The sequence below is a fragment of the Pollicipes pollicipes genome, unplaced genomic scaffold, assembly GCF_011947565.3.
Source record: "Pollicipes pollicipes isolate AB1234 unplaced genomic scaffold, Ppol_2.1 Scaffold_7261;HRSCAF=8764_pilon_pilon_pilon, whole genome shotgun sequence".
NCBI lineage: Eukaryota > Metazoa > Arthropoda > Thecostraca > Pollicipedomorpha > Pollicipedidae > Pollicipes > Pollicipes pollicipes.
The window spans coordinates 33,180,925-33,193,697 of record NW_023597054.1 but is presented as its reverse complement, the minus strand read 5'-3'; the positions used below and the strand labels follow the sequence as shown (position 1 = coordinate 33,193,697).

The 12,773-nt window shown below is 47.5% G+C and overlaps 1 protein-coding gene across 1 annotated transcript in view; it reads right to left on the bottom strand.

Annotated features, from left to right (window-relative positions):
• Positions 1–12,773, bottom strand: part of LOC119111317 (uncharacterized) — a 75,406-nt gene that overhangs the window by 52,229 nt on the left and 10,404 nt on the right. The window lies entirely within an intron of this gene.

Sequence of the window (12,773 nt, the reverse complement as noted above, 5' to 3'; positions counted from 1 at the left end):
TGCGTTCTAACCCAAGGCATCCATAATTCCTATAGTTCAGCCCTGTAATAGAGCCAGTTTTACATATAATTCCGTACATATGTCATTTGCTCATGCAAGACCCCCGCCGATATCAACGACATTTTTGCTCGATGAAGACCGGTATAACACTTGCAGGTCTCAATGCTGACAAAGCACACCATGATAATAGCTTTATCCCGTCAGTTGCTAAGAATGATGCTAACCCTAACTTTGCTTGTGCGGTATAACTCCGAAAAGGCACTTCCGTTGCACAGAAACAGTCAAAGTCGCGCTATAAATGTTTGAAGCACCGTGTACAACAGTAAATCAAGGCTTCATTTATCCTGACGCGTATCCATGACCGTAGCGTGTTTTTGAGGTCTTCCATGTGCCCGTCATAGGCTCATCGTGGGTGAAAAATCAATCAAGTTGAGCTAGGCTAAGGCCAAAATGGTGAACATCTGGTACATAGCTGTTCTGATATGGTTTCAAGCGTGTTTCAGTTGCGTGCTCACTGCAGTGGTAATTCCTACCATCAAACTGTGCCACAATGTGATGAGGAAATCAACCCTGGGTCGTCCTGGACTCTGTCATTGTGACGTCACGCAGTGAAACGCCGGAGGCCTTTTGAGTAGTGGACGCAAACTATCTGTACATGCAGCATGATCGTCCACGCTGCTGATGTATCGTATGGTGCGTCATAGGCTCATTAACTGACGTGATGCCTGCTCGCCGTAACGTGTACACGTTACAACACAAGCCTTTGAGGAGAAAAAATGGCGGCATGATTTAATGCGATCTTACCCTGGGAGTGACAGTGAGTGATATCTCAGAGCGACAGGTCTCGTTCAATGCATAGGAGACGTTCAAATTGGTCTATTTCGTCTCTATGTTTTATTTTTTTCTATTTCCATATTTCAACCACTACATTTCGATTTCGATGTGGTGGATACGTGTGTTAACTCATACATGTGTGCTACCGTGGTTGGTCCTGCGGTTTTTATGCTGACGATATCATGAAAAAAATCGCCAACTTTGTATTGCAGCCAAGATGGTCATTATGGCCGTGCAATTTCGTTGGAGGTCTGTCCTAATGCCTGTCTCGGAGCCATCCCCGCGCATGCAATGCGCCCGAAATTTTGACACAATGAGTAAAAATGCATGCAGAGAGTGAGTAAATTTAAGCGGTCTTTTGCTTACAATACTGGAGATTCTAGAAAAAACAAAGGGGCGAATTCGCCCCCATTCTGAAAGGGGGGAATCCCAAGCCCTGAACATGTCTATTGTTCGAGCACACAGCAGTGATATGGTTTTGATATTCAAAGGAACATTAAATGACTGGATCAAGACGGATCACATATCCCGCGGTGCCGCAATTGCGCCGAAATCCGACCGTTTATTTTTTAAGGTAACTCTCTTGTTCATCACAGCAGTAAATATAACAAACAACCCTCCGCTGAAAGGCTTTTTCAACGAGTTCGTGAGAGCGTGGGGGCGATAAATGGGTAAGCGGGGGCTGTGTATCTTTTCCTAGTTTAGGAGGGAAAAATGGCCGTGTCCTTAAATGTTTCAGGGAAGACGTGAGAGGGACAGACCTTATTAAAAAACAATTAGAATGAAACTGTTTTCAGAAAAATTACGGAAAAAGAAAATCGTCACTCGTCATTGCCGACCGAGGTGTGACTGGTGCACTTCATTGCACTGCATAAGTTCAGTAAAAAGTGTGCGTGATAGTCTTCTGTATTTCCAGAAAGAAACGATCAAGTAAGCTAAAAAATCAGGCCTCTACACGATCCTAAAAGCCTGCTTTGTAATTTTCGGGAGAGCTACACTGAACATGACTCTCAGTGGGAGCATTTGTAGCAGGTGGCGTTCATGAAATAAAGTTGTTGTTGCACGTTTAGCGGGAAAAGAAGAAGAGCCCTTTTCCTCAGAGGGCTCGGACTAGTCCCCTTAGTTGGCTCGGACAGAAGCCGCGGTAGCCTGCTGCATGCAAGTTGGCTTAGAAAGATGCTTGGTGTCGGTTATGATTTGTCGGGTTTGGACAGCTGTATGAACGCTGGCAGGAATATGAGAGGTGTACTAATTGCGACGGAATCAGTGGAGGGAGCGTTTCTAGCGTGCGGTAACGTTTTTACTTCGTCCTACCACCACCGTAATGGTTTGTGTTGCGGTGCACGTTTACTGTGGGAAATGAACCTGATTTACGTACATAACAGGACTCACATTCTGATAAATCATCACACCGTGCATCGAAAAAATGTTGTAATCATGTACTTGAATGCTCCAGGACAACAGAAGCCATAGTTTTTAGGTGGCTTTTTCATCGCTCGCCAAACGTAGCCGAGGCGTTTGGCAAGGCGCTACGTCATGTCGATAACACTTTGGCTGCGACGACCCAGAGCGTTCCTTGAAATGCTGGCGGCTGGGTTCATTTTTAAATGATGTTGTTGTAAGCGTTGCACACAATGACAGGGGCAAGGACACATATTCTCCTACCTGAATTTTGCAAGGCTGATGCGAAAAATCTGCTGAAAGTTGTTGGATATGTTCAAGGTTCTCAGCCACCTGAAGTTTGAGCCGAACATCGCGCGGTCGAGTTTCGTCGTCTCAAAACTCAAATGAATGTAGCAATAAACCAGAAATACTTTCACAGCGGTCGTGCTGTAACTGGGGGTGATTCGTGGTTTTTAACCAACTATTGGTGATTGCGCTGGGTTGCTTTAGGGGTGGCTGCTTTATGATCAAGTAAATAAACTCACTAACGACGATGCGGCGAATGATTCAGACAGCTCAGAAAATGCGATTGAGCAAAACGAAACATCGCAACAAAATAGGACACTATAGATAGCCTACACGAATACATTAACGCTAACAACTGTCGATGGTAATACATGAGAGCTTTGGACCAGCATCGCACATCGAGGTCGTCATTGTTCCAAATATAAGTGCAAAATGGCATGCACACATGTGTCTTTGTCCCACAAAGGCACGGACGGCAGCTGTGCTTCATCTGCAGTTGGGGGATAGCGTAAATTGCATAAATGCACATTGACGCATTCATTGATACACTGATCGACATTAACAACCTAACAAGTGTTAACTGCCAAAAATGCTTGCAGCCCAAAACAGTGAGCGATCTCCTTATGGCGGGCCGCACTGTCGAGGTTGCGACAGCGTTGCAGTCAGATTCTCGACAGAGGCGGTTCTAACTGTAAAGTTGCTCGCCCGAGACGGGATTACTGTGGCGTGCATCAAAGGTGTTACAGCACCCTTTATCCAGGCAGCAACACGGAGCCGCTCCGGACGCCTGTCGGGCTTGACGGTGAGCGGCGGATCTTCGGCTCTGTTTGTCAGCCTCAAAGGCGCGCTGTAGCTGACCTGAGGGCTGGGCTCGCCGATCTGGAGATGCGGCGCTAGAGTCCGCCAACTGACTATCTCCGCACTAAGGCTGTGATATGCGCCGGGGAGTTTCTGTCACAGATAAGATGTCTTGAAAAATAATTTCGATTCGACCAGTTGGTCCGTCGGAACGCTGCAATATTTTTTTTTTGTCTTGGCATTTCATAAATAAGTGTCGTTGCTCAGCTACCTTCGATTTCTTATAGCATCCTCTCGGATTTTATTTGTCCCAGGAAGACATTTGTTATGTTGCATTAGGCTGGTTCATAGTGTCTTGGAACTGTTCACTTGACACTGTAACTTAACACGCTCTCCAGCGTGGTGGGGAGCAATTCAACCCGCTCCCCTACGAGGTGTCCCAGAATAATTTCCGAACGAAGTAGCGCAACCGCGCGAAAGGTAGGCCTGTAAGCAAGTGAGTAAGGCCATCTTTTGATACAACAAAATTAGATACAGCTCGTAAAGTGGCTGAGCTTAGCAGTAAAAGGCCAGGCCATGGCGACCAGCGAAGGCGATGTTTATATTGGGCATCGTTGGGCATGCAACACCAGGGTGTTAGACGAAGTTACACAGCCTCGGGATGGTTTCTAGAATATCAGATAATGCAGTCATGATTAAGACCAATTTCATTCAAGTTGGGTCAGATATAAAGGTCAGATCAATGTGAAAACAACCGCTTTATCATTGAACAACTTGCTTTATGAACTAGATTGAAATGCCGATTTCAAATTTCCGGATCACAAGAACGTCAACAGATTACTTGACAATGTTACTTGACAATTATTTGTAATCAAAAGATTACTTCATTGTCAATTTCATGAGGGGCAGGTGAGGTCACTGAATAAAGTGGACTTGAACAAATATTTGCTTTGAAGATTTTGACGCGTAGTTGAGTAGCGCTTGGCGCCGATTTTACATCCAACTGTCAAAATAATATCGATGGTTTGGGTATGTTTACCTCCTAAAGATTAGATAGGGTCACTGACCCGACCTGAACACCGGTGGTCTTATGTTTACTCGAGACAAATATGTAAAAGATGGTTGCATGAGAAGTTATGAGGTCACATCGAACACCGACATTGTGTTTGGCCTTGTTGCACCCTGTTTGATCCAAAGGTGACCTAGGGACCTAGGAATACCAAAATTTGACTCAAGTGATTCGCATAGTGCACTACTCACCTTGTGAATTTGGTGTGTCTAGCCATCCTAGTTGGTATATTTTCGGAGGGTAAGACTGACCCCTCTCACCCGAGCGCATTTGAAAGCCCGGAACCTCGACCGATGCATCAAAAACCTACTTATACGGAATCAGATATCGTCGTTTAATTCAACATGCACATAACCAGAACACTGCGCGATAAATTTCAACATTTGAGTGTTCAGATAGCTTGTAGATTTTTACCTATTGACGTTTTGAACAGCAGGGATCAGCAATGTGGCAGCGATTACTCATCAGTGTTAGACAAAGACCCTTCAACACCCAGCGCCGGCTCATATGACGTCAACCGCGATAGCCTATCGCCTCGTAAAGATAGCGGTGAGGTCAGGCACATACAATCTTTTCCCTTTCAACACCATCAGAGCGAAATCACGCTTGCGTCGAGTTGTAGAAATGCACCACTCGAATGAGAGTAAAGCATCGGCACTGAATTCACGCTCCGGTGCAGACCCGCCAGGTTCAAGGACCAAGTTAAAACGACGAGGCCAAATCTTGCACTGGGTTGGCCATTCCCGTGCGCCAAGGCTGAGTACAGTTTGTCAAGCTGATAGGCAGAGTTTCGTATGACGCACGCCCGTTTGCAAAAAAAATGGACTGTACGACCTGTCGAATCACCCGTTTCCGCATTCCGGTGGCCTGCGACGGCCGCCAGCGCCGCCGCTTCCCTATCTGCCCTCCGATGTTCGTTCCTGCCGCCGGCGCTTCACTGCATGCCCTTCTCTGTTCGTCCCCCGCCGTCGCCACTGCCCTTCCCCTTGATTCATTTGCCGCCGCCCCGTCATCACGTCTTTGTTTGCCCCTGCCACCAGTGCCCCGGTTTTGCCTTCTCGGTTTGCAGACTGCTGTCCTGCCCTCCCGTGTTTGCCCACCGTCGCCGCCCTTGCCCTATCTGCCCTTGCCTGCCGTATCGGCCGGTTTAGCCGGCGGATGGCGCCGGCGGACATGCCGCGCCCGGCACGACTCATGCAAGCTGCAGCACCGACAGGGCGGGGGAAGGGCTGCAGCACCGACAGGGCGGAGTCAGGGCTGCCGCTCCGACAGCGCGGAGTCAGGGCTGCAGCTCCGACAGCACGGAGTCAGGGCTGCAGCACCGACAGCGCGGGGGAAAAGCTGCAGCTCCGACAGTGCGGAGTCAGGGTTGCCGCTCCGACAGTGCGGAGTCAGGGCTGCCGCTCCGACAGTGCGGAGTCAGGGCTGCAGCTCCGACAGCGCGGGGGAAGGGCTGCAGCACCGACAGCGCGGGGAAAGGCCGCAGCTCCGACAGTGCGGAGTCAGGGCTGCCGCTCCGACAGCGCGGAGTCAGGGCTGCAGCTCCGACAGCGCGGGGAAAAGCTGCAGCTCCGACAGTGCGGAGTCAGGGTTGCCGCTCCGACAGTGCGGAGTCAGGGCTGCCGCTCCGACAGCGCGGAGTCAGGGCTGCAGCTCCGAGAGCGCGGGGAAGGGCTGCGGCTCCGACAACGCGAAGTCAGGGCTACAGCTCCGACAGCGCGGAGACTGGGCCGCAGCACCGACAGCGCGGGGAAAGGGCTGCAGTTGCGACGGCGTGGGGAAAGACTGCAGCTCCGACAGCACGGAGTCAGGGCCGACCGAGCCTGGCGTCTGTTCGCCGACCCGACCCGACCCAGACTGACCTGATCGGACGTGGAGTGGGGCGGCGCGACAGCCGCCCGGCGCCGTCATCAGCCAGAGGCTCGGTGCAGACGAACGCGTGAACGAGACCAGATGCAAGCAGGAACGGGGCTTGCATTTGGAAATTTGTGCCGGTTCTCGAGAAAGCCCATTTAACTGGTGCAATAAAGGAACGGACCAGTTCAAGTGCAGGCATTAAGCCCTGGCTCCAGCTGAGGGGCATGCTTGACTTGATGCGACGTTAAGCCCTGGCTCCAGCTGAGGGGCATGCTTGACTTGATGCGACATTAAGCCCTGGCTCCAGCTGAGGGGCATGCTTGAATTGACCCATAACGCCAGTAGTGTGCCGATCAGCGGATCTGGCGTTGCTTGCTCTTGTAGTCTGGTTCAACCGCCAATTGTAGCGACTTTTGCCAGACGGCGTCAAAACACCCGCCATGTTGCTGTAGATCATTTTTGAGGTCCTGGCTTGGTCGTGTTGAGTTTAGAAAGCTGACTTCAGTGGACTCTACGTTGATCTCAAAAAGTACGTCAGTATTGGACAGCAAGTAAAGTTTTGCCGTGTGCTACAAAGCTTAAACCTTCGCCTTACAAGTATCTTTTTCACTTTCGCCATATGAGAGGGGCGCATAGGCTTGTCAATTAAGTTCTCAGAAACAAGGGAGGTTGGAGTCACGAAGAAGCATGCATTGAAAACATTTCGTCCAACCGCATCAGAAAGCTATGGATGACCAGTGGTGAAAGAAGCCTGTCGCAGAAAGGCCTTACGAAGCAGCAATTTACTGTCATTAGGGTTTAAGACGCATGACCTGCAGGGCGTCATGTATTGTCACGTGTTCAATTGTTGACGTAGCCTGACCTTGCATGACCTAATCTTGACAACCAACACAAGAGCAACAAGAGCAGTATTATATATTGGTTTTATCCTTTCTTATCAATATCACATTTCATGTAACATTGAGAAGAGCAGTGCAATTAATATATAACCATAGAATATTCTTTGGGTTGCATTTCCAGTAATAAAGAAGGTGCTGCCTGTGGTTTTGAGCGAAATGTCACCAAAATAACCTCGAGAAGGTCATAGATCACGAACCGCCTAAGTCAGACACTTCAAATTTCCACGACGTCTGTAGAACTGATGTTCACTCAGCTGGCCAAGATGTGAGCACCGTGCTCAAAACTGTTTAAAAGTCACCGCTTAACAAATGATTTAGCGCTCCTGACGACCCCTCGTCCTGTGAAGGTTAAAATGTAATACCAATGACTCACGAGCCGGGCGCACCGCTGAGACCGGTTCGGTCTGGAGACATATTGGCGAGACGCACGAGAAGAAGAGTGCAGGCTAATGGTCACATGACTTTCCATGAAGTTTAGCATAAGATGATTGGGCATGAAAATTGACTTGGTGTTAGGCCAGCAATCCAGCAGTTGAGTTGTACACTGTGGATTCGCTAGGCAGTTTTTGCTGATTGAAATGAAAGATTCTATTCAATTTTGTGTTTGATTTTTGGGACTTAACATATTTTCCTGCGGGTTTTGTTTGATTTCCGTGTTTTGGAAGAACGTCGTGCGGGACTTCTAGATCCGTCATGAAACTGACGTTTGCCAGCGTTTTGAAAAAAATGTGTGCAAGTAGGTGGTGCTTAAAGGCAGGAACCGTTTTTGGAAGGATTCTAGAATAAACCAGCTGGAGGTAAATGTATCGTCCACCATACTTCGACTGCAGCCGGCCAATGTTTGACTGGAGCGAGTCATAACACGGTTTTATACACATATGCTGGTCACACTTAGCATATGTGCAATATGTGTGAACCGCTAAGAGCGGGTTCAGGGACAGTACTGCGATAAGTTTGGCTCCGAGTTTTGACATAAATTGGGACAAATCTCGCAGAAGAATTATAATATCCAAACGCACTAGGGTGGGGTGGTCAATTTGACCCCACCCCACCCCAATGTGCAAACGTGAGATGTGTGTGAACCGCTAAGAGCTGGTTCAGTGACAATACTGCGAAAAGTTTGGCCTCGGATTTCGACATAAATTGTGCCAAATAACTTATGGAAGTATCATCAGATCCAAACGTACTCGGGTGGGGTGGTCAATTTGACCCCACCCCACCCCGAAGGGTATTTTCAGGAAAAACGTTCTCAACGCGCGGCGTAGCCGCGCCAAGCTTTGTACACCTGACGGAAATTTAACCATCGACCTTTTGAGACAAAAAATTAGGTGCAACTCGTTAAGTCATTGGCCTATGGCAGGTGAAATACAGGTCATGGACGTCAACTAAGACAATTTCTAGGGAATTGCACAATCTAGTACGACAACGGATTGTGAACGAAGCCACTCACATTTGAGATATGTTTTTCTAGATAATTTAACAATTAAATTTAGGATAAAAGGATAGCAAGGAATTCTGTTGACTTGGGATCAGGCAAAAAGGTCAGACCGAGCTGAAACTTAAACTGCTTTTAAATGAATAACTTGCTGTATGGGGGGGGGGGGGGGGGGGTGGGTTGACGCTCGTTTCGAATTTGTAATCACCGGGTTGTCAGACAACATCTTATTTGGACATCGTTGAGGTCAGACGAGGTCACTGGCCTAAGATGACCCCAACTAGCCTCCTGTTTTTAGAAAGATGCCGCCAAGCAAAGTTATTGACACTTACTTCAATGCAAATATGAAAACAATGTTGAGTGTTTTGGGTCAACCTGGCCTTCTTGAAGTCGATAAGGTCACTAACCTCAAATGAATCCTTATGACTATGAGTTTTTTGTGACTAATGAATACTTTTTACCTTTACAGTGTCTGAAGTGACCTGCCGGCACTTCAGACATTGAACTGGGGTATGAATTTGTTTGGTGTGTCTTACCTGAAGATCATGACCTTATGATCTCAAAATTCGGAACAAGTGAGTTCACACACAGGCTTCTCTGCCCTGTTAATGGAGCGTCCCTATCTTTGTTTCTTTTTGACATCTCAGCGGGCAAATCTTCTCCCCACCCTGTCGCGTTGCGTTCGACCGGCCACCTGGGCGCTTGTTAATAGTGGGATTGGTTGCAAGTTTTCATTGATGAATTACATGCATAAGTTATATTGTAAACACAAAAAGAGCCATTGCAGAGATGGCATCAGATGAGCCGACTGAGGAACTAAAACGGCATTCATTTTGTTTCATAGCCGCCGAAAAGTACATTGTATGCTCTCTTCTTTTCTGATCTTTGGCAATAACTTCGTCGGCGATGGAAATGCATGAGAAACAGGTACAAGTATAGCCAGGAGTGGACAGCATAGGGCAGCCAGAGCCTTGGCAAGGGAGAGCACAGGGGGTTGACAAGGGGCTGCTGATAGCAAAAGAACCCCCCTAAAAAAAAATCGCTGGCTATGGCCCTTTGTTATTAGGAACATGTTTTCCTAGATATTACACACACACACCACACACGCACGCACGCACGCACGCACGCAACGCACGCCACGCACCACGCACACACCACACACACACACACCGCACGCACGCACACACACACACACACACCACACACACACACACACACAACCACACACACACACACACACACACACACACACACACACACACGTAAGCACGCAAGCACGCACGCACGCACACACAGAGAGAGATAAGAGAGAGAGAGAGAGAGAGAGAGAGAGAGAGAGAGAGAGAGAGGGAGAGAGAGAGAGAGAGATAGAGAGAGAGAGAGAGAGAGAGAGATATATATATAGATGTATTTTAGAATAGTATATATAGTCTATATACATATATATACCTAATAGTTATTTTTAGGAATATATGTAGATAATATAAATATATAGTATATATATATTATAATATAGATATACAGAGTATTGTATTTAAACCCGTATAACTGGACTATAGACCAGACACTCCAGGCCAGAACAATTTTGTTTCAAGTTTTTAGCAAAATAAACTGACCAAATCACTGCGTTTAAAATACTGCAAGTATAAATCGCCGGGCAGCCCTCCATTTTTCAGTGGTCCAGCAAACTCTTTCAAAACGATAGAGCTCAGAAACTTGGCCAGAATTTTATCTGGGTTTACAGAGATAGCAAAGATTTCGCAGTGTAAATTGAAGATTGAAAAAATGGGTCAAGAATTTGCATAGACATGGCCAAGAGCCATGTTAGTCTGGACATATTCAAATTTTCAGTCAGAAACCGACTAGTGATACAAATTATGTGACGCAGTTTTGAGCATGCGCGCTCGCAAATCTTAGCAGCATAAGCTCGAGTGCCAGCGTTGCAGGCTCCGCAGCCCGCACGCAAGCACACAAACAACACAACTGCACAAACAGGCACAGAGATAGAGAGAGAGAGAGAGAGAGAGAGAGAGAGAGAGAGAGAGAGAGAGAGAGAGAGAAGAGAGAGAGAGAGAGAGGAAGAGAGAGAGAGAGAGAGAGAGAGAGAGAGAGAGAGAGAGAGAGAGAGAGAGAGAGAGAGAGAGAGAGAGGAGAGAGAGAGAGAGAGAGAGAGAGAGAGAGAGAGAGAGAGGAGAGAGAGAGATATAGGATATAATAGATATATAATATATAGATATATATATAGATATATATATATATAGATATATATATATATATATTATTATTGATGTGTGTGTGGTGGTGTGTGTGTGTGTGTGTGTGTGTTGTGTGTGTGTGTGTGTGTGTTGTGTGTGTGTGTGTTGTGTGTGTGTGGTGTGTGTGTGTGTGGTGTGTGTGTGTTGTGTGTGTGGTTGTGTGTGTGTGTGTGTGTGGTGTGTGTGTGTGTGTGTGTGTGTGTTTTACCCCGTATAACTGGACTATAGACCAGACACTCCAGGCCAGATCAATTTGGTTTCAAGTTTTTAGCAAATAAACTGGCAAAATCACGCGTTAAATAACTGCAAGTAGTAAATCGCCGGCGCCCTCCAATTTTCAGTGGTCCAGCAAACTCTTTTCAAACCAATAGAGCTCAGAAACTTGGCCAGAATTTGATCTGGGTTGTGCAGAGATAGCAAAGATTCCGCAAGTGAAAATTGAAGATGAGAAATGGGTCAATAATTTGTATAAGCATGGCTAAGCCATGTTAGTCTGGATATATTCAATGTTCAGTCAGAACCGATTAATGATGCAAATTATGTGACGTAGTTTTGAGCGTGCGCGCTCGCAAATCTTAGCAACATAAGCTCGATGCCAGGCGTTGCAGACTCCGCAGGGCCGCGCAGCGTTGGCCTTGCGGCTAACATTAGGTCGTGGCTAACAGGTAAACGTAAGTGGTGACACAATTTAAAGTAGTACCATTGAACCCTTTCGAACACCACATGTCATGTTAAGAGATATACGGGTGTATGTTTCACCTGTGCGGTTCTTAGATTGATGACAAAAACGTATCGGTCTTTACATCACCGCGAAGAGGCGCTGGAATCTGATGGTGGAACTGGAAGACTGAAGGTACAATTTCTATTTTCCGTGTTGCTGTAGCTGTTAATCTGTCCAGAGGACAACCTCAAAGCTGAAAAACACAGATTCGCTCAGTGGAATCTTTGAACTGTACGAATTAATTTTCAGACATTTATAAACCTGCCGTTACTCGCAGTGGACAACGCCGTTCGGTTTGACGAAAACTGCGACCCAAGCCATCACTTTCCTTGCTCCCCGAGATTACGGCCGCGTGATTGGGGCTTTATGACGCACTCAGCTGCTGGGGCTTTATGGCACCGCCAGCCTCTCACCCTGACGGGGAGGGCGGGCACCGTGGGGAATCGAACCCGTGCCTGTGGCTTCCTATGCGTGCAGTAGTCGACGCAGGCGTCTTAGAAACTACACTATCCGCCACCGGGCGCGTAGGCTCAAACCTTTTGATGGCGTTGTTGACTAGTCGATTCTGAAAAAATTGACGTTCTCAGGGAGACGTGGGGTGGCCTTGTGCGTTTCGCCCTCATTTCGACACACTTAATTCAACACTAATGACTCCCCTTTTTTCTGTCCAGCAAAGGACCCCTTGAGTACAATACTACGGGGCGCATTGTTGTTTCCGGTCAAGGGCTGTAGAGTCATTCTGTCCCATCGCGCAGTGTTTTCCGGCCGTCATTCTGGCGACGCGGGGCGACATCTCCTGGCCGATCCAGAAGCCCTCAGAGGGATAAATCACATCGCATTGGTGATAAAACTCTCGGACGGGGCCGAACCTCACATTTGAGGTGCGAGGCGAGCGTTTTCCCATCAGTGTTACACTGCCCCCCGCTGATTCGGGTAGTAAACAACAATTAATCGTTTAAGTGTGTATTCGAGTAACATTGGTAGGCCATTTGCACCATTCTTACATATCTAAAAGCATTGATTTACGGTGAGTTAACTGATACTAATAGCATACTCATATATCCCGACTACGACATGCGAACGAAACTGCCGGCACCGTTGCGGGTGAGTGCCACGCACACAAGTTGCATCATTCTTCATGATACTAACATCATTAGAAGACAGGGTAGCACCGCTGAGAAGCGACGGTCACATACAACACCCTATTCAACCCGGC